Genomic DNA, 19,401 nt, shown 5'->3' on the forward strand with positions numbered 1-19,401 from the left:
GGAATTCCATGGTTGGAAATGCATTCCTTCGCATTCAGACAAGAGCTCCTTGACTAAGGTTAAAAAGCAAGATTCAAAATTGTAAATCTGACTGAATCTCAACTTTATCGTAAGACAGTAGAGAAAATTACTGGAAATAATTTGACGAAAGAAAATTGAGACTTGTGATTGTTTTTTACTGCCCTCTTTGCACTCTTACTCATAGTATCCACAATAAATCTGTATAACTTAAACATCCAGGAAAGATTTCTTAAGGTATTCTTTCCATTTTCCCCACTCTGGGAGAGATAATGTAGCATGATTCAATGTATCAGATTCTTTCAAATGATACAGCCAATTTCATCCATTTTATTTAAATAATTGTTGAAGAACAGTACATCGTCTTAGGAAAATGCTGAATGGGAATTTTCATTTCAATCTTCGGAAAATTGCTCCTTGAGGAAGAAAATTCAAGTTGACTCTTTTCCCCCTTTTCCTTCTGCCTCTGATTCCATATGGTCTGGAGGGTTTGAAACACAATAAAACACACAGAACTCTTCAAGTGATCGAGACACTTCAGATGAACATTTTGAGAACTGGGATTATGAAGCAAGAGGACAACTCAGGCACAACCTAGTAAGGCTGTGGTATCTGGGGCAGCAAGAGGGTCTTGGGACTCGGGAGAGATGGACGATGGACAGTGACAGGGAAGCTCATTAAGACAGTAAACTGAAGAAAAAGGTGAAGAAACCTCTAAAAGACAAAGAGGTTTATTTTCCTAATATGCTTGTTTGCTTAATTCAGAAAAGCATTCGTCGCTTAGTATTAGTATTAGTACTGAATTCTAGCTTTCTGTTAGTCTCTTGGTTGGACTCAAAGATGAATGCGGGAGTCAAGCACGATGACGCATGCCTATAGTCCCAGCTACTCCGGAGGCTGAAGTGGGAGGATTGCCTGAGTCCAGGAGTTCAAGACTAGCCTGGACAACATAGGAAAACCCCAAATGAAAACACACAAAAATTAAAAATTAAAAAAAAAAAAGATGAATGAGATTTAGTAAGTTCCTACCCATTAATACTTAGAATTTAGTAAAGGAAATAAGACGTGCAACTAAAAGCTAAAATATATAGAATGAAAAACATAGTGCCTTTAAAGAGTATTATTCTTTATTATTATTTTTGAAATTATTTATTGATATTTATAGTAGGCAAGGAAAGAGTTAGTAAAAGGAATATTGAAGGAAAGATAGGATTTTAAGTCATAGAAATGCAGTTGACTTGGACTTAACGGTAAGAGGAAAATCATTAATCAGAAAAGAGGAACCTTCCTTTGGAGAAGAGTGGATTTTATGGCTTAGCTAGATTTTTTTTTCTTTTTTTTCTTTTTTTCTGTAAAGGGCCAGACATAAAATATTTTAGGCTTTAAGGACCACAGTCTCTGTTGAGATCTTGAAGGTCACTGAATTCTGTTGTGTAATATGAAGCCTTCATTGACAGTAAGAAAAAAAAAAAATTGATAGGCCTATGTACCAATAAACATGATTTATAGACACAGAAATGTGAATTTCATACCATTTTCATGTCACAAATATCATTCTTCTTTTAATTTTCCCCCCACTATTTATAATTGTGAAAACCATTCTTACCTTGGAGTGCTTACAAAAACTGGAAGCAAGCCACAGTCTTCCAATGCCGGAGCTAGAGTGTTCTCTCTAATAAGTAACCCCTTTGTACAATTAACTTCCTCTTAGGCCAATACTGAAATCTTAGAACAGCAATATATTACAGATTATTGAAAAAGACAATTATTTATCACTTAGACTTCTACATTCAAGTAACAAATTCTTGTAATTTGACAAATCTTGAACATGCCACTTCACTTTACCTCAGTTTCTCTTTCTGTTTGGGGGAGGATTAAAGTTCACAAAAGCTGAACTTCAATGAAGTTAATTTTCAGTTAAGGTAGACTGAGGAGGCATAGACATGTAACAGAAAAGCCAATCCAGATATCATTTTTATTTATTTGGCTTTAGAAAGTGTTTTTCTACTTACATGTGAGTATGGGCGTGTCTGATATTCTGGGAATTTACTTCAAACAAAGGAATGAAACCACGCAATGATGATCTGACTCAGTTGGAGTTGGGAATCCATCCAGTTTCCCCATCTTGCCTCCTGTCTTGCTCTTCTCCATGGTCTGTTTTTACGCTGCATTTAGATGCCTCATCTTCTCAGATCAATCCAAACGCTCACCCACACAAAATCACCTTTCCTGAAATGGTCTTTGCAGAGCAGAGGGAGTCGTGTCAATGTTTGTGGTTTTTTTAAAAAGTATTTTGGGAAGGAACTCGAACAAAGTGTGCTGTGCTTTCAAACAAGGCAGTAATCGAGCAGCGTTAAGTGATACTATTGAATAACATCATGGATACACCACAATGAGAGTTGCTGCAATTGTCATGGAAATGTAGGCGTCAGTTTAGTCTTCAATTTTTTTTTTTTTTTTTAACAGAAAAGGCAACCTCTGTATTCACTGCTTACCTGAGATTTATTGATGAATGAAAAGATAGGTTCTTTGGGGTGTTCAAACTCTTCTGCAGATATTATGTAACAAGTTGCAAAACAGGTCTTCCTATCAGAATGTGAATACTTTAGTGACAGCTAAGAGTTTGGAACACGAATTATCTATCTGTGGTAGGTGTTGTCGTTGTTGCTATTATCATCCCCATTTGACAGATGAGAAAATGGAGTAGCAGAAAGGTTAAGCAGTTTCTCAGTGTCACACAGCTAGTAAGCAGTGGTGCCAACATAGAAGTCCACTTCCTCAAGTGTTTATGCTTTTAAAAATGGAAACAAAACTCTAACAGCCCTCAAACAGCAAGAACCTAGAAAAGTCCTCTTAAATTTGCAGTTAACCAAGCCTGACGTGGTTCCCTAGATCCCCTGGCTGCCACTGCTCTGTGGAGTAAGGGAAAAACTAATTCCTTATTAGCATAACACTTCTATTGAGCATTCCTGGACACAACTTCCCCAGGTTCTGAAGAGCTTTGGGTTGTTATTTCTTTAGTTCCCTGTGGCTGCTTTTCACATTTTCTGGCTCTTTCTCTTGATTGTAGCATTATAAACCTACCTCTTCCTTGATCACTCACTTTTCTACCTCCTGGAGAGCACTGACCACATGACCACCTCACCATTTTATTTAACCCATTAGGACTTACTGCCAGGCAAAACCTATACCACAGCGTGCATTGCATTCGCCATCTCAATCTCCGATTCCTGGCATTGAGGAAAGGAAGACTTTCCAACCCCAATTTCTGCCATCCATGTTGATTAGTCAGAGGGCTAATCAGCTGTGAACTTCAGTTCTTTGGAACTGTGCAGCACAGGCTAAATAACCATTAAAGGTTTGGTAAATAAAAGAATGAATGGATGCTTAACTACCTGTCATTATCCTGTCTCACTTTTCATCAGCATGCAATCGCAATCCTCAGCTGCTAAGATGTAGACAAACAGTTCTGATGAAAAGGATGTATTTGTACTGTTCCAGCAGAGTCTGAAAACTAGCATGGGCATTTCCATAGGTCATCTCTCAACAATCCTGTTTGTAAATATCTGAGTCACTTACTGGCATTGTTGAGCATATTCCTGGCCCAGCAAATCTTCCTCCTTTGTATCCCTGATCAAGTAAAAACTTGGTCAGGATATACTTGGGTGACCTTCACACTGTACCTCCTCCAGCGGTGCAGAGGTGGTGAGGTAATCGCTGCCACAGCTGACTGGCTATGGCTTGCTTGATAAGATGCCAGGGGCTACCTATGTAGATCCCAGGGAGGAACTGTAGGAACAAACCAGTGTCAATGGTTAACCCAGGTTCTTGGTGTCTGGAGCTTTTCTTTCCTTTGTTATTAACTAAAGAGCATTCTTACCATTGCCCAGCTGAGAGCACCTAGCTCATAGATTCTCTGTGGGGACAGTGAATAAAGGTAAGTGCTATTATTGCTATGGATACAGCGTCATTCAGTCTATGTTTTGCTCTTGCTGGCATCTGTGTTTGGAGAGCAGCAACGCTCTGTTTCCAGCAAATGTAAATATTAGTGATCAATTAAATGCAATGAAGACAATTTAATTTTTTATCCAAGTGCTTTAAGTAGGAATCAAGCAGGGTGTCCTTAAATTATTTTGAAGCTTTGGTCAAAAGTAGTCTCACATTGGTGTTTACGGACTCTGTTAAACAGCCCTTGCCTGCTATTATATTTGTAAATGTCTACAAGTGGCTTTGTTATATTCATACCATATGGAGTATTCTGTAATGTCCTTCAGAACCAGATTATTGCATCTTTATGCACTTAGGAACATAAACTGCAAATATTGAAAAATATGTATTTTATGCCCCCTCCCTTAAAACGCTCAGAGAAAATATACATTGACTTGTTTTTAGAGTTGTGTATAATCATTGAAAGGAAATAAAAGATCAATTTTTTCTGGCTTTATTTTAACATAAATTGAAAGTGAAGAATTTTCTCCTTTTGTTTTCACCTTAATCCCTCTAAAGCTTTTTTTTCTCTTATCAATTAAAATCTTAAAATTTTATTTTGAGTATTTATCCAGAAAACTGTGAGCTTGTAAAACTTTGCTCTCTGGATGCCATGAATTCTCTAACATATATAATTGAACAGTTTCCCTTGTTGGTATATTTAGGTAGTAAATAATAACTTTTCTATAAGCCAGATGAATTGTGATCATGCGTATTATATGGACTGAAAGGTCTTTAGAAAAAAGAGTACTGGAGTATTTCTGCTAAATATTACTCCTATGGCTAGTGAGAGCCAGATTCTTAAGAATAAAAAAAAATACATGAATGCACCTTTGTTACTTTAGTATGGGCAATGTAGACCAGCCACTCTTTATGTCAGATTTTAACCAATAAAGGAACATGAAGTACCCAAACCACAGCTGTTTTGCAGAATACATTCAAGGAATTCCTGAAATTCAGCCAAAAAGAATTTAAAAGTGAACGAGGTCCAGAGTTCAATTCAAGTCAAAAGCGAGAGAGAAAGAGAGAGAGCTTGAGTAACTAAGAGATGTAATCCTGCTTGTTTATTTTTAGAACATGATAATTGTGGTAAATCTAAGATTATTAGTCTCATACACAACAAGACCCTGATAACATTTGAAACTGGAAGAAAAGACTGCATTGGGAGGGGAATTCAATATTCGATTTTGATATGTTTTTCTCAACAAGAATTTCAACTTGGGAGAGAACAAGAGTCTTCGAGGATATTGAAAAATACATGTTTCTTCTATTATATAGCTTAGTGGTGAGTACAAGTTAAGACTTGGATATAAATTAATTGAAAATTAGAAATGAAAAAAATGTATAATTTGAGGCAAAATATGTAAAGGACATTGAAAGTCAGTATTTGGCACCAAAACAATCCAGGTATTCTCTTTGTTAAATTAGTAAAACCCACCACTTGTCCTTGTACAAGAATTTGAGTTCCAGCAGAAGAAGATCACTGGGAGCCATTTTCAAAGCTACCTCCCACCATTTTCCATTTATAAATGGAACTGTCAAAGAAGTCTTCACTAAGGGGGTGATATTTAGCCAAAGACCTGGAGGTGGCAAGGAAGTGAGCCATGGAGAATCCTTGGAGAAGAGCAGTTCAGGCAGATGGAACAGCCCTAAATCTGAGGTGTGCCTGGTGAGTTAACAAAACAGCAGAGGCCAATGGCTGAAGCAAAATTGCAGGAGTGAGAGTAGTAAGGAATCCGTGAGGTCATTTAGATGTGCCATAATGTTTTACCAAGACAGATACGATTCTGCAAGCTACAAGTGTCAGGGAAGGTTTTGAAGGTTAGAAAAGACCATGGGAAGTGTAGATTTAGACAGGTGGAGAGACAGTTAGAAGTACTGTGGATGACAGGCTGATGATAGAAGTGAACAAAATATAGATGTGAGAATGAGCACAATTAGCATAAGCATGAGAGCAAATGAAGACAAGCTCCTCCAGCGTACCCAATGGAGTAAAGAGAAAGGTTTCTGAACATCAAGGCTGTGCTTAGGCTAAGAACATGCTCACCAACATGAAACTTGTAATGGAAACAAAAATCTCAACACAGAAGCCAGGCCCTCTGTAGCTCAAACCAGATGTTGTCAAGAGACAGGCAACTAAGAAATCTAAGTAAAAGTAGATTTCATGGACAGTAAACAGAATTAAAAGTCTTTCTCCAAATGCCTCTTTCCTTATTAGGTGTATTTTGTTTTGTTGTGTTTTCCTTGAATTTTAGTGAGTCCATCCATAAGCTTTGGTATCTCCAAATGGTCCCTTTGCTGGAAACCATGGTAATAAGGACTCACCTTCTGAGATGTCTATGGGAAGTGAAAGTAAATTCAAATAGCTGATTCTTGGTTAAATTTTTTAGGCCCAAAGGGCCCAGCTTCAGAAAAACAAAATGATGGTTTATCTGAAATGCATTACATGAGGTACTCTGAAATGCACTGCATGAAAAAATGCTTTCCTGTACAAAGATAGTTATATTTTGCTTTCTTAGCTGGTTAGCCTCTGCAGACCAGGAGGAGAATTCTTTTTATCGTCATGCTTTAGGCCCTATGGACTCTAGGCTTTGCAGTTCTTTCACTCTGTTAAACACAAGGGGTAGATGACTTTATTTTTTGTATAGCTGCTTTTAAATGAAAAAGATAGGATCAGATTTTTTCCCTCACCTTGCTCCAGAAAGTTCTACTCTGAAATCAAGGATTTGGATGTAAAACATAACATTCTAATAGAGGCTTCTCACTATTAAATGCAACTTTTACCAACTACCGTGGCTCCGCATTCTCCCCCTCCTAAAACTAGATCTGAAACTGCTGACAGGTGTATAAGAAAATTTTAAAACGTCAATCATCTGGGGAAGAAACCGTCCCAAATTAGATCTATCCAACAACTCCGCATATAAAAGGTGATTTTTACCTTACCATGTTCCAGAAAGATCACCTCCATTCCTAATTTTATTTTCCTTACACAAAAATAGCTTTAAAGACTCCAAATGGTTACATGGCTTCAGATTGTATTTTGTAAGATTTGTTCTCCTTTTAAGTGAGAAACAAATATTCAGTTATCTTTTTTTTTTTTTTTAAGAAAAATGTGTGTTCTAGCAAACATGACCAAAAACACTTCTTATTTTGGTAAATTTTAATTTTTTATTATATCCCATTTTAAATCAGAGCCATGTTCTCATGCAATCAGTAAACATTTATTAAGTGCCACTGTACTGGACAGTCTGGGGACAAAGATAACAAAGACCTGGTCCCTGCCCCCAGCCTGGCAGAAAAAGGCATGTCTGTAAATAATTAAGAGCCATGCAATGGTCCAGCACCATCATAACCTAAGGTACAATTAGCACACCAACCAACTGAACTTTTTTCCAGGAAGGCAAGAGGGTGATAGCCAGGTTTGAGGCAGGTTAATATTGTCCTGGGTGTGCTTGTGGAATTAAGAACTTTTAGACACTGAAATACTATTTTCATTATGAACTCTATTACAAGATTTTCCACTGTCAGAAACTCACTCTGACAGTTCTCTTAAAACGGTCTTTTTCTTCTCCTAACGTTTGGTTATTAGTCAAGGATCTCTAGAGAAACAGAAGAAACAGGATACAGGAGAGCGAGAGGGAGAAAAACACAGAGAGATCTTAAGGAATTGGCTAAAGCAATTATGATGGCTGGCAAGTATGAAATCTGTAGGGCGGGCTGGTAGAAATTCTAGTACGAGTTGACATTGCAGTACTGAGTTCAAAACTGCAGAGTATGCCAGAATAGGAAACTTCGACGGAATTTGTATGTTACACTTTTGAAGCAGAACTCCTTTCCCAGGAAACCTTGGTTTTTGCTCTTAAGGGTTGCAACCGGTTAGATAACACCCATCTACGTGATGGAGGATAATAATCTGCTTTTCTGAAAGTCTACAGATGAGAAATGTTCCTCACATCTAATATGTATCTTCCTAGCAATATCCAGATGAGTGTTTGATCAAACAACTGGGTACCATAGCCTGGCTAAGTTGACACATAAAATTAAACATCATGATAACAGAATCCAACTTCATCCTGATTGTCTTTTGCCATCCAGTTATTAGACATTATATGTTTCAAGCTTCCATTTCTGTAAAAGAAATTAAGAATCATACTTTAGTAATCATATAAATATTAAATTTCATAAAATGGAGTTGCCTAAAAATACCATCATTTGCATATAGAAGCATCCATTAATTTAGTACAGCATTTTTGTTTTAGTATTTTTATTTTTTAGATGGAGTCTCACTCTATTGCCCAGGCTAGAGTGCAGTGGCATGATCTCGGCTCATTGCAACCTCCGCCTCCCAGGTTCAAGCAATTCTTTTGCCTCAGCTTCCTAGGTAACTGGGATTACAGGCACCCACCACCATGCCCGGCTAATTTTTGTATTTTTAGTAGAAATGCGGTTTCACCATGTTGGCCAGGCTGGTCTTAAACTCCTAGCCTCAAGTAACCCACCCACTTCGGCTTCCCAAAGAGCTGGGATTACAGGTGTGAGCTACCACATCTGGCAATACAGCATTTTTAATGCTATGGCTTTTTTGTAATACAACTTGGTTGAAGAGAAAATGATTTTTTTTTAATTGAGGTAAAGAGTAAGTTATTTTTGAGACACTGTGACATTGCTTCCTCTTCCATTAAAATCACTCTCCATATCATATATTTTGGCTGTTATATAATTTCCTCCATGTTTCCATGTAGTTCATATGTATGAGTCCTGCCTCTGAATAACTGTGTTTACAGTAGTAGCAACATACCAAGATCTCTGAGAAACCATGACAATAACATCGTATACCTTTTAGAAGCATTAATTTCACTCAATAATTTGGATGGGGAGTAAAAGAACTAAGTAATTTTACTGATAAACACTTTAAAAATTATTTTCATAATGCAGGTATGAATATACATCCAACAATAAATGTATATTTATATTTAAGACTAAAATAAAAAATATCATAAGACTGTGGAATATTTTGAGCTCAGGCACGGTCATTTGTCTTATATCCTCAAATACCCCCAGATTTGCGGTAGTAATAGGGGTAATGTACTCATTTCTCTTCTGCTTTGAAAAGTTTATTTTTTCTAATGGAAAATTTTGAGAAGTCCTATTAAAGGATGAATTTTGTGAGGGAAAATTCCTGGGTTTGGTTACTACTTGATTAGTTAGTTGGCTCTGCCCCAGAAAAATATCTACTCACCCACAGACTTGGCCAGTCTTTTCACAACTATGCGCTCTCCTCATCTCATGTGAGGCTGAGCCGAACAATGGGTAATTCAGGACATTCTGTCTCTACCTTGGGAAAATAATCTAAAGTAAGCTCACAAAACAAGGTACCTGGCCTAATGGCTGGACCACAAAATTGTTCACTGGATCTCTGATTCAAGGTTTTCCTGTACTGAAGACAGCACATGGGGTCTGTTAAACTAGGACTTAATAGCTCTCACCAGTAGGCAAGCGCAAGACACACTTAGCCATATCTGATGAATGAATTCGGTTCTTAGCTGACCTGTTAGTGTTCTTGCAATCTGTTATTGAGTTCTATTTATTTATTTTATTGAGAAAGCAAAATCCTTCCCAGACTTGCAACCAAAATTTGGGAAAGTGCCAGAGTATTAGAGATGATGAATTATGCACCAGGACTGTCGTATCAAGAACCCTCTTTATTTTTCAAGTTGCCTTTCATTTGGATCAGAATTGAGCCAATTTGTGGGTGGTTCAATCTCACGCCCAAGGAGTACGTGGTGTGGCTAATTTGAACAAATTATCTAAGACTTATGATTTACACACATTTAAATTTAGGCTTTATGGGAATAGGAGGTGGTTTCATTTCCTCATGACTAAAATTTTATTTAACTGTATTAGATAACAATATTGAGCTGAAGATAAGATTAGGCCATTTGCACTTGGAGGTTAAAAGCTAAAGAAACATTCACAGAGAAAAAAGTAAACAAAGCAAATCACAGACCCAAACAAAACCAAACAGAAGCAAAATGCACTTTCCACACACAGGAATCAAGTACAATAGAAATCAGGACAATGTTTTTATGCATTATATTGCTGTAGGCAGAATATTGTTTGTGTGTTTCTGCACTATTGAGTTAGCTCATCCCTGTTTTTGCTCTTGTAAGCAGTGGGTACTGTTTCTCGAGTTGTGTATGGAATTTAGTTGTGCTCTGTTGGGGCAGCTTGTGCATCAGAAACACAGGGGTATAGAGTTAGCAGAGTTAACAGGTGAGAAGGAGAAGTCCAAAATTGTGTCCTCGAGATGTTAGTTGTTCAGAGTCACTATGCTCTGTATGTGTGTGTATGTGTGTTTCTGTAAAATAAGTGTCTGTATTAATTATTCACAAAGTAATACCATGATAACTGCTATACCATTAATACAATATTGTGGACCTGGTTATTTTAGACATCAAAATAGTAGTATTCAGTGACCATGCTGCCACTCAGTAAACAGAAGGTTGCTGTCTTTTACACTTTGGCTTCATGAATTGAGCAAATGTTCTTTCCTTTCTTCTAGGTAGAGGTGGAGTGTGACTCGTTCTATTGGCCACTAGGTGTGTAAAGATTAGTCCATCAGCTCCCTGACATTGGGAAAATCAAAGCCTAGCAAAGGAGGACACTGACAGAAAAAATAACTGTGCCTGGGAAATCAAGGGAAGTTTTATTGTGGAAGTAATACAGTACTTAGGTTTTAGCTAGAAGGAAGAAAAGTTGTCTGCCTAATTATAAAGAGCCTAACAGACTAAATGTGTAGGGTTTTTGGTGTGAAGATAAAAGCAGAGTGGCAGGGGGCGAAATGGAATACAAAAGTGAGTATGACCTAGAGAGTAACTTAGATGGCAGAATGTTTTTAGTGTCCATTTCTAGGCCCCCAAATCACTTAAAACTATAGTTCTAATACTGAACTCTTTCCCAGTTACCTGGGACTGATTCTAGAGAGGAGAATTTAATTGAACATGTGGAGAGCACACAAGAGATAAAAGAAGCTAATTAGTGTTTTCCTACTTATCAAAGACCCTTGGTTCAGAGGTAAGGTAGGTATTTCCAAGAAATGGAACTACAACTAACACCAAAAACATGGTAATTTCTTGTCAAGGCTCTCCCCTCTTTTGAAGTTGCCCATTCCCTGTGCTTTATACATTGGTATTAACTTGCTGCCACTGTCTTTATGGAGTCGGTGGCCAGAACATCTTTTCACGCCTGGATGGAGTGCCTAAGATGGGTAGTAGACATTCACCTACAAAGACTCGGTTCTTCTATATACTGGGGGATAAGTAAGATAGACTAAAAGAGGCATTTGTGGATCAGTAGAAAGAACCCTGGGCCAAAAGTCAGGAGTTGCTGTCTTCCTATTATTATACATTTATTATTATCTGAAATTAAGTAATTCTCCGTCACCAGTTTCTTCATCTATAAAATAAAGATATTTCCCTCATTCATTTATACATTCCCTCAACAAACAGTTAATAGGTTTGAACAGTCAAGGTTTGATTAGAGAAGCAGAACTGCTTGGAGAATATGTATATCTATTATTGAGATGGAATCTTGCTCTATTGTCCAGGCTAGGGTGCAGTGGCATCATCTCAGCTCACTGCAACCTCCACCTCCCAGGTTCAAGCAATTCTCTTGCCTCAGCTTCTCGAGTAGCTGGGATTATATATATTATATATATTAAATATGTAAAGAGACATATATTATAACTATGAAGGGAATGGAATTCTGAGACATGTAGTCTCAGTTAGTTAAATTGGTACAATCCAAACATACCACCTCTGACATGTCCATTCAGAATATGAAACAAGTGATAGAGACATAGTCCCTGCCATCAAAGAGTACACTAAGTGGTAGGAGAGAGTCATAATCCACCTGATGCGTGTTGTGATAGAATGGCTTGCTTCTTTAACACACATAAAATGAGATTAATACACACAAACGAGTTTTGGAAGTGTTAAACTTTTAATAATTTTTCAGAGTCTCGTGTCGACTATCTGATGTTTGATTACCTCTCTTTTTAAAAGCAAAACACAAAGGAATCCATTCATGGTAGACATTTTAATAAGTTTGGATTCTGTAAGATTCCCTGGTCTTTGCTTCATTTTCTTCGGTAGAGCGGTGGTGCTGAATGGATAGCAACCAGGTCCCCTACACTAACCCCAATCCTTTTGCTCATGGAATTATGCTGATTTTGCTAATCCACCAACCACTTTCCACAGGTGTTTGCCCTGCTTTCATGTAGCTTATCTCTCCTTTAAGCTGAGGAAAATGACAGAGATACATTAAGAAACACTAGTAAAATTCCTTGATCACTAATAATAATAATAAAATTTAAAGATAGGAAATAGACCCTCAGATGTTTATACCAAACCTATGTTGTGAAAACTACTTGCTTATTGGCACCATCTTCTATAAATTTTTGTTCTATTTCTTTCTTAGATTGTGTTTGGCCAACGCTTTCATCATAATCTTCTACCTCAGTTTATCTTCCTTCAAGGATACTTAGTTGAGTAGATTTTGTGTCTTTCAAAGACTCCATGTTTTCTCTGTATCATGTCACATGTATAGTGTCACAATGACAGGTGACATCATCATCTTGCTAAAGGGTTTATTTCCACATCTCAAATGTTCTGTCATCAAAGTCACAAAAAGAAAGTATTTCTGAATCTTTCGTGGACCATATGCAACTACAGGGAGACACTTACACAATGCTCGCCTGCCAATAACAAAGGAACATGTGTCATTTTACAGCAGACATGTCATTTTCCATTTGTTTTTTAATTTCACAACACAGGGTTCTAAACATGTGCCATGCACCATTCTAAATGCTTTAAAAATATTGATTGAGTCTTCAAAACAGACTTTTATTTTTACAATAAGGAAACAGAAGCACCGAGAGGTCATGATGTTCTGAAGTCACACAGTCAGTAAACGACATAGCTAGATTTCAACTAGGTAGTCATTGTAGTAAAGGCATGGACTTTTAACCAGTAGTGTATGTCCTCTAAAGAACCTCAATTCCTGAACAATGAGAACACATGGACACAGGGTGGGGAACATCACACACCGGGGTCTGCCAGGGGGTAGGGGGAGCGGGGAGCGATAGCATTAGGAGATATACCTAATGTAAATGACGAGCTAACGGGTGCAGCACACCAACATGGCACATGTATACATATGTAACAAACCTGCACGTTGTGCACATGTACCCTAGAACTTAAAGTAAAATAATAATTAAAAAAAAAAAAACTGCACCTGCACCCCTTAAATGTAGGCAAATAAAAAAGCAATGGTATGAGAAAAAAAAAAAAGGAACCTCAATTCCCCATAAATTCATATCGGTGTTATCATTGGGAATGCTAAGTTATATTAACACATTCTTTGGATTACATACCCACTAGTCAAGACACCTTTGTACATAACTCCAAGTTAAATTCTGAGAAATGCTCAGGCATTGAAATAATAAAGGCGAATGCAACCCTACCACCTCGATTCTGCTCTGTGCCTCTGATGATTGATTTTATTGAAGTATTCCATTTCACACATCAGCCACTAACTTCTTTCTCTATCAAAGCATGTAAGGAATAAAAAAAGCAAACCACAGAGAAGATCTTCACTTTATTCAATGGGTAGAACACTAGATGTTCCAGCATAAGAATTTGTTATTTCCATCAAAATCCATAAACACAAACAGAACGTTACCAACAGAAATACCAAATCTAAGGAAAGTGATGTTTTATAGATGGGGAAAAAGGCAACCATTCTTTATGGTCCTAATGACAGATGGAAGTTCGTTGCCTTTTATACCAAATATTGAACTGTGATACCATTTATTTGATGGGGAAAATGTCAATAAAATTAGAGCCCAATAGGCCTTGACAGGTTTCTTTAGTTTAAAAAGTCTTTACTTAATTAATTCAAGATAATATAAATATTATACAAATATTGATTTGTTAGAAATATTGCTCTTGATGTGGAAATACTTAACAAGGAGATTTTTTGTGAGAAAGTAGAAGCAATCTTAATTTTTAATTTTTCTTATAATTAATGATGAGTAACAATGGTCTGAAGTCATCCACTAAAATATTTTGCTTGCCATTTATTGCATAGTAAATTCTGTATTTCATTGGTTCAGAACACATATTACTAATGAAGTCAAATGCATATTTTCAGAAAATGTATCAAACAAAAGCCAGAGGTGAGCCCAAGAAAATTGTACTTTTAAAGGTAAAATATTTTCAGTGTTCTGTGAATAAAAGAAAACTGCACTGCTTAAGGCAAAAAGCTGTTAAGATTGTTTACTGATCAAGAAATTATTTTATAAAAAATGTTATTTACTCATCTTTTTTTTTTTTTCAACATCCATGGAAGAATGCCTCTTAAAGAAATAGGATGTTTACCATTTAAGTTGGGAAAAAATTTGGCAGTTTTCCTATCCTAGAAACGATTAGTGCATTCACGTTGAGGATGACTGGGCTTCTGAAGGTCCTTATAAACCTCGTTTTAGTGTTTGGCATTTCCTTTTACGTAACTGCAGCTTTTAAACTAAAGATCAGATCATACACTGGCATCTTTTTGTTATTGTTTTGTGCACTGTTGGTACAATTTCTGATTTGATTCCTGATGAAAATAACAAACAATATTTGTGGTAGCACTTCAGAACTTAAACAAGCCTTTTACATCAATTGTCACATTTTGTTATTTATTTATTTATTTGTTTGTTTGTTTATTTTGAGACAGAGTCTCACTCTGTCATCTAGGCTGGAGTGCAATGGCACAGTCTCGGCTCACCACAACCTCTGCCTCCCGGGTTCAAGCGATTCTCCTGTCTCAGCCTCCTGAGTAGCTGGAATTACAGCCACCCGCCACCACACCTGGCTAATTTTTTTTTTTTTGTATTTTTAGTAGAGACAGGGTTTTTCCATGTTGGTCAGGCTGGTCTCGAACTCCCGACCTCAGGTGATCCACCTGCCTCAGCCTCCCAAAGTGCTGGGATTACAGACATTATCTTTAAAACAACTCTGTGAGAGTAGTGAGAGGAAGTAGTAGTAGAATTCTTATTATGGCAATAGGAATAGTAAGACTCAGGTAAATTAAGCGATGTGTTGGTATATGACAGATAGGGAAACTCACATTCATTCCAGGGTTTCAATTCCAGCATCTGTTTTTCTTTCATTTACTATCCAACCACTACAATGTCCTCTTTCCTCTTTTACTTCTGTCATAGAAAAATTTTAAGGAGGCCAGGCACGGTAGCTCACACCTAAAATCCCAGCACTTTGGGAGGCCAAGGTCGGGGGATCATTTGAGGTCAAGAGTTTGAGATCAGCCTGGCCAACATGGTGAAACCCTGTCTGTACTAAAAATACAAAAATAAAATTAGCCGGATGTGGTGGCAGGCGCTTGTAATCCCAGCTACTCGGGAGGCTGAGACAGGAGAATCGCTTGAACCCGGGAGGCGGAGGTTGTGGTGAGCCGAGACTGTGCCACTGCACTCCAGCCTGGATGACAGAGTGAGACTCTGTCTCAAAATAAACAAATAAATAAATAACAAAATGTGACAATTGATGTAAAAGGCTTAAGTTCCAAAGTGCTACCACAAATGTTATTTGTTATTTTCATGAGGAATCAAATCAGAAAAGTACCAACAATGAACAAAAGAAGAATAACGAAAATATGACAATGTATGATCTGATCTTTAGTGTAACAGCTGCGATTATGTAAAAGGAAATGTCAGACACTAAAACAGGTGAATCGCTTGAACCCTGGAGGCGGAGGTTGCGTTGAAGCTGAGATCACGCCACGCCACTGCACTCCAGCCTAGGCGATAGAGCAAGACTCTGTCTCAAAAAAATAAATAAATAAAAATAAAAAGAAATAAAAAAATGAAAGAAAAAGAAAAAATTTGAAAACCAGTGGTCTAGGCCAAGGCACCTTACCACTACAAAACTTCTATTTTCTTTTCAAGTTGGATCAATGATAGCTGTGATAAAGAGCTCTTCGGGCATCGGTTTCCAACCCTTTTGGCAGCTGGGACTGGTTTTGTAGAAGACAATTTTTTCATGGTTGGAGGAGAGAGGGGGGATGAAACTATTCCATCTCAGATCATCAGGCATTAGATTCTCATAAGGAGCGCACAACCTAGACCCCTCGGATGTGCAGTTCACAACAGGGTTCGTGCTTCTATGAGAATCTAACGCTGCCGCTGATCTGACAGGAGGAGGAGCTCAGGCGGTAATGCTTGCTTGCCAGCTGTGCTGTTCACCTCCTGCTGTGCGACCCGGTCTCTAACAGGCCATGGACTGGTACTGGTCCCTGCCCTGGGGGTTGAGGACCCCTGTCTTAGGGATATTGGGGCAATGAAATTGAAACAACTAACTCATAACAGGCACTTTAGAAATGGTAACATTCCCAGGGGATTAAAGCTTGTCACCAGGGTTAATTCCAAATTATTCATTAAATTTTGTCCTCTATGGAAAGAAAAGTTACCTCTTTTGGGTAATTTATGGTACACTTTGGCTATGTTCAAAATGGTTAGTGGCTGCCATTGAGAAGAAATCAAATAAAGTCAAGTGATTTTTTTTTTTTTTTTTCTAATGAGGAACCTTAGGAAAAAAATTAAGGAGGTGGCATGACCCGTTTATTTATGTGATTCTGACCATTGTACCACAATAGTTTCGCCCCGTGGCCAATTTTAGTCCTATGACTTCAATGACTTAAAATACATAGGTCTAATATGGCTTGGTAATACAAAAGTCCTCAGTTTAAAAAGTCAAATCAATTTAAAATTGAATTGAATTTAAAATTGACTTTTGAAAGGTCGAAGTCGATTTTAAAACTTAACGAGAAAAGGTTTTTAGTCTCATTTCCACCAGAACATATGACAGTTTTCTTTCTTTTGCTTTTCTCATGTTGTAACCAGCTACTTTGGTCCTACGTTGCTATATGGAACACAGGGGTACGAACAGGCAAGTCAAGCCAATTTCTTCTTCTTATCCCTATATGTCCTCTTCCTGAACCTATAAATGGTTTCAATTCATACAGTTGTTGTTATGTATCAACTCTGTGCCAGGTACCATGCCATATGCTTGGGGCCACGCTATCCTCAATTATTTCGCTCTTTTTCTGGGGACTGTTCTACAGCAGAAATTTTGGGGTCTAAGCCACTTCGGTTGGCCCTGTAAGTTTTTATTTTTAAATTATGTAAGAGTCTTGCATAATTTGCATATGAGTTTTAATTACTAGAAAAGAGAGAAGCAGTATGTTTACTTTTATTTAACTCTCAGCATTTCCAGATTCCTGAAGTTGAAAAACATCACCCAAAGCCATTTAAAATGTTTGTTTGTTTGTTTGTATGTTTGTATGTTTTAATAGTTCCCAAAGGTGGAATTTGTGACTTGAGGGAGGCAGTGAAAAAAAACATAATGCCTGCAGTTACTGAAGCATAAAACCACAGGGTTTCCATAGTTGCTGTAGTCTATAACCCAAGAGCACTCTATTAAATAATCTTAACTTGCTAGGAAGGAGGGAAAATATTTAGCTATAAACTAGACTTAACAACCGCATGGGACATTTTTTCAAAAGGTTACCACATCTCTGTTTATCAAATTTATATGTACATAAAAAGATTAAAAGTTAGTTACTCCAGTATTTACAGAGAACACACAGCTCTGACTAACTCTGTTTAGAATCTCTCATTATATCACACTCAAGATAAAGGCAGATCCTGCTAACACTTTGTAACCCTGGCAATAACTGCTTCCGCCACTGCGGGTCCAAGCTTAAATTATGCACTGTTGCTTTAAAAGAGGGGATCTTGATGGGGAAACTAGTGCAGTCCACTTCCATCCAGCCTCAGCTGTTTCACTGCACCTCAAGGACACTGTTAAATCATTTGCCCAAGCATTAATTTTTTTAGCCTCCACCCCAGATTTAATCACTTACTTACCTTCCTGCCAAAGTATTTGTGCTGGTAAAATAGGGCAACTGGGATCTAGGCAGAACCTGCTGTTTCTGCTTCTGTCCTAAGGGACAGGGATGGAAGGGCTGATGGCGGTGATTTTGTAATTGAATGGGGGTAATTGTTCTGGGTTTTTTGTTTTTCCCTTTAAAGAAAATTCTGCAGGCTTGAAAACTCTCAGATAAGGAGAAAAGCTGACCTACAAACACTGTCATCCCACAGACCTTTAGCTAGTAGAAAACAGATCACCTTTGTTACATTTTGGCTGGATAACATTGCACACATTATTTGGGTAATTGAGGTCAATGGAAACGCTTGGACATTATTTTCCCAGGTACTTTTCTTTGTAGCCTGAATTATGAACCTCATTCTGGCGCAGAGTCCTACTTACTGAATGTGTTGCCAATTCATTGGGTGCATTTAGTAAGTTCATATGATAGACATTAAAAAACCCCAGAGTATCATTTTGAATGATTAGGCTCTACAGTTTCTCTTCAGTAGTTTTTGATTTATCTACCCGGGTTAGCAGGGATATATGAAATAGTGCACAATACTGCTAAACCACTTAGGTCACCTGAAAAACGAAAGTGTCAACCATTTTGTCTAGCTCAATTGCCAGAAATGTAACAAAAATATTGCTCAGAAGTCTTATTTAGGACATGTGTGGCTACGAAACAAAGATTCAAAATCCTTAGCCTAACTGGTGAATGTTTTCCCAGTTTCGACCCAGGTTGATATTTTGGCCTTCTATTCCTCCACTTCTCTTATATGACTCCAGCCTTCCCACTTTACAAAAATGCCTTGTTTCTTTCTCCCATCTGGAGAATATAAGTTCTCCTCTACTTGACTTTTATCCATCTAAGCATGTCTTTCAAAGTGATAGCCCAATTTACCCTTTACATGACACCTTTCCAAAGAATTACACCAATCGTGAGTAGGTCCTTCTCAGAACTCATTCATGCTGTCTACTTTCTCTCCTACTCATTTCACCATCATCTGTGACCATTTTCCACTCATTTGACCGTTAAGTAAAATAAAATTGAAGTCAAAACACAATTTAAGTGATAAGATAATTTCCCGTTTGTTATATCTTGCCTTCTAAATAGCTTACTAACTTCCTGTGGACCAGAATCATGTATTATACATCATAAATTTGCTAGCAACCAGCTACCCTCCTCCAACACAGTGCGGGAGAGGCCTATGGAATAGTACGCATTTACAAGGGTCAAGGCATCACCATTTAGGCTTAGGAATGATAAATAATGGGATTTTCTCCTTGATAGGATTTGCTGCAAACAAGTAAACATGCAGTATTTGTTTGGAGTGCTCCTTCCACTCAGCACCCCACTTTGTCCTAGTACACACATACACACACACACACACACACACACACACAC

Source organism: Piliocolobus tephrosceles, chromosome 16 (genome assembly GCF_002776525.5).
Source record: "Piliocolobus tephrosceles isolate RC106 chromosome 16, ASM277652v3, whole genome shotgun sequence".
Lineage (NCBI taxonomy): Eukaryota > Metazoa > Chordata > Mammalia > Primates > Cercopithecidae > Piliocolobus > Piliocolobus tephrosceles.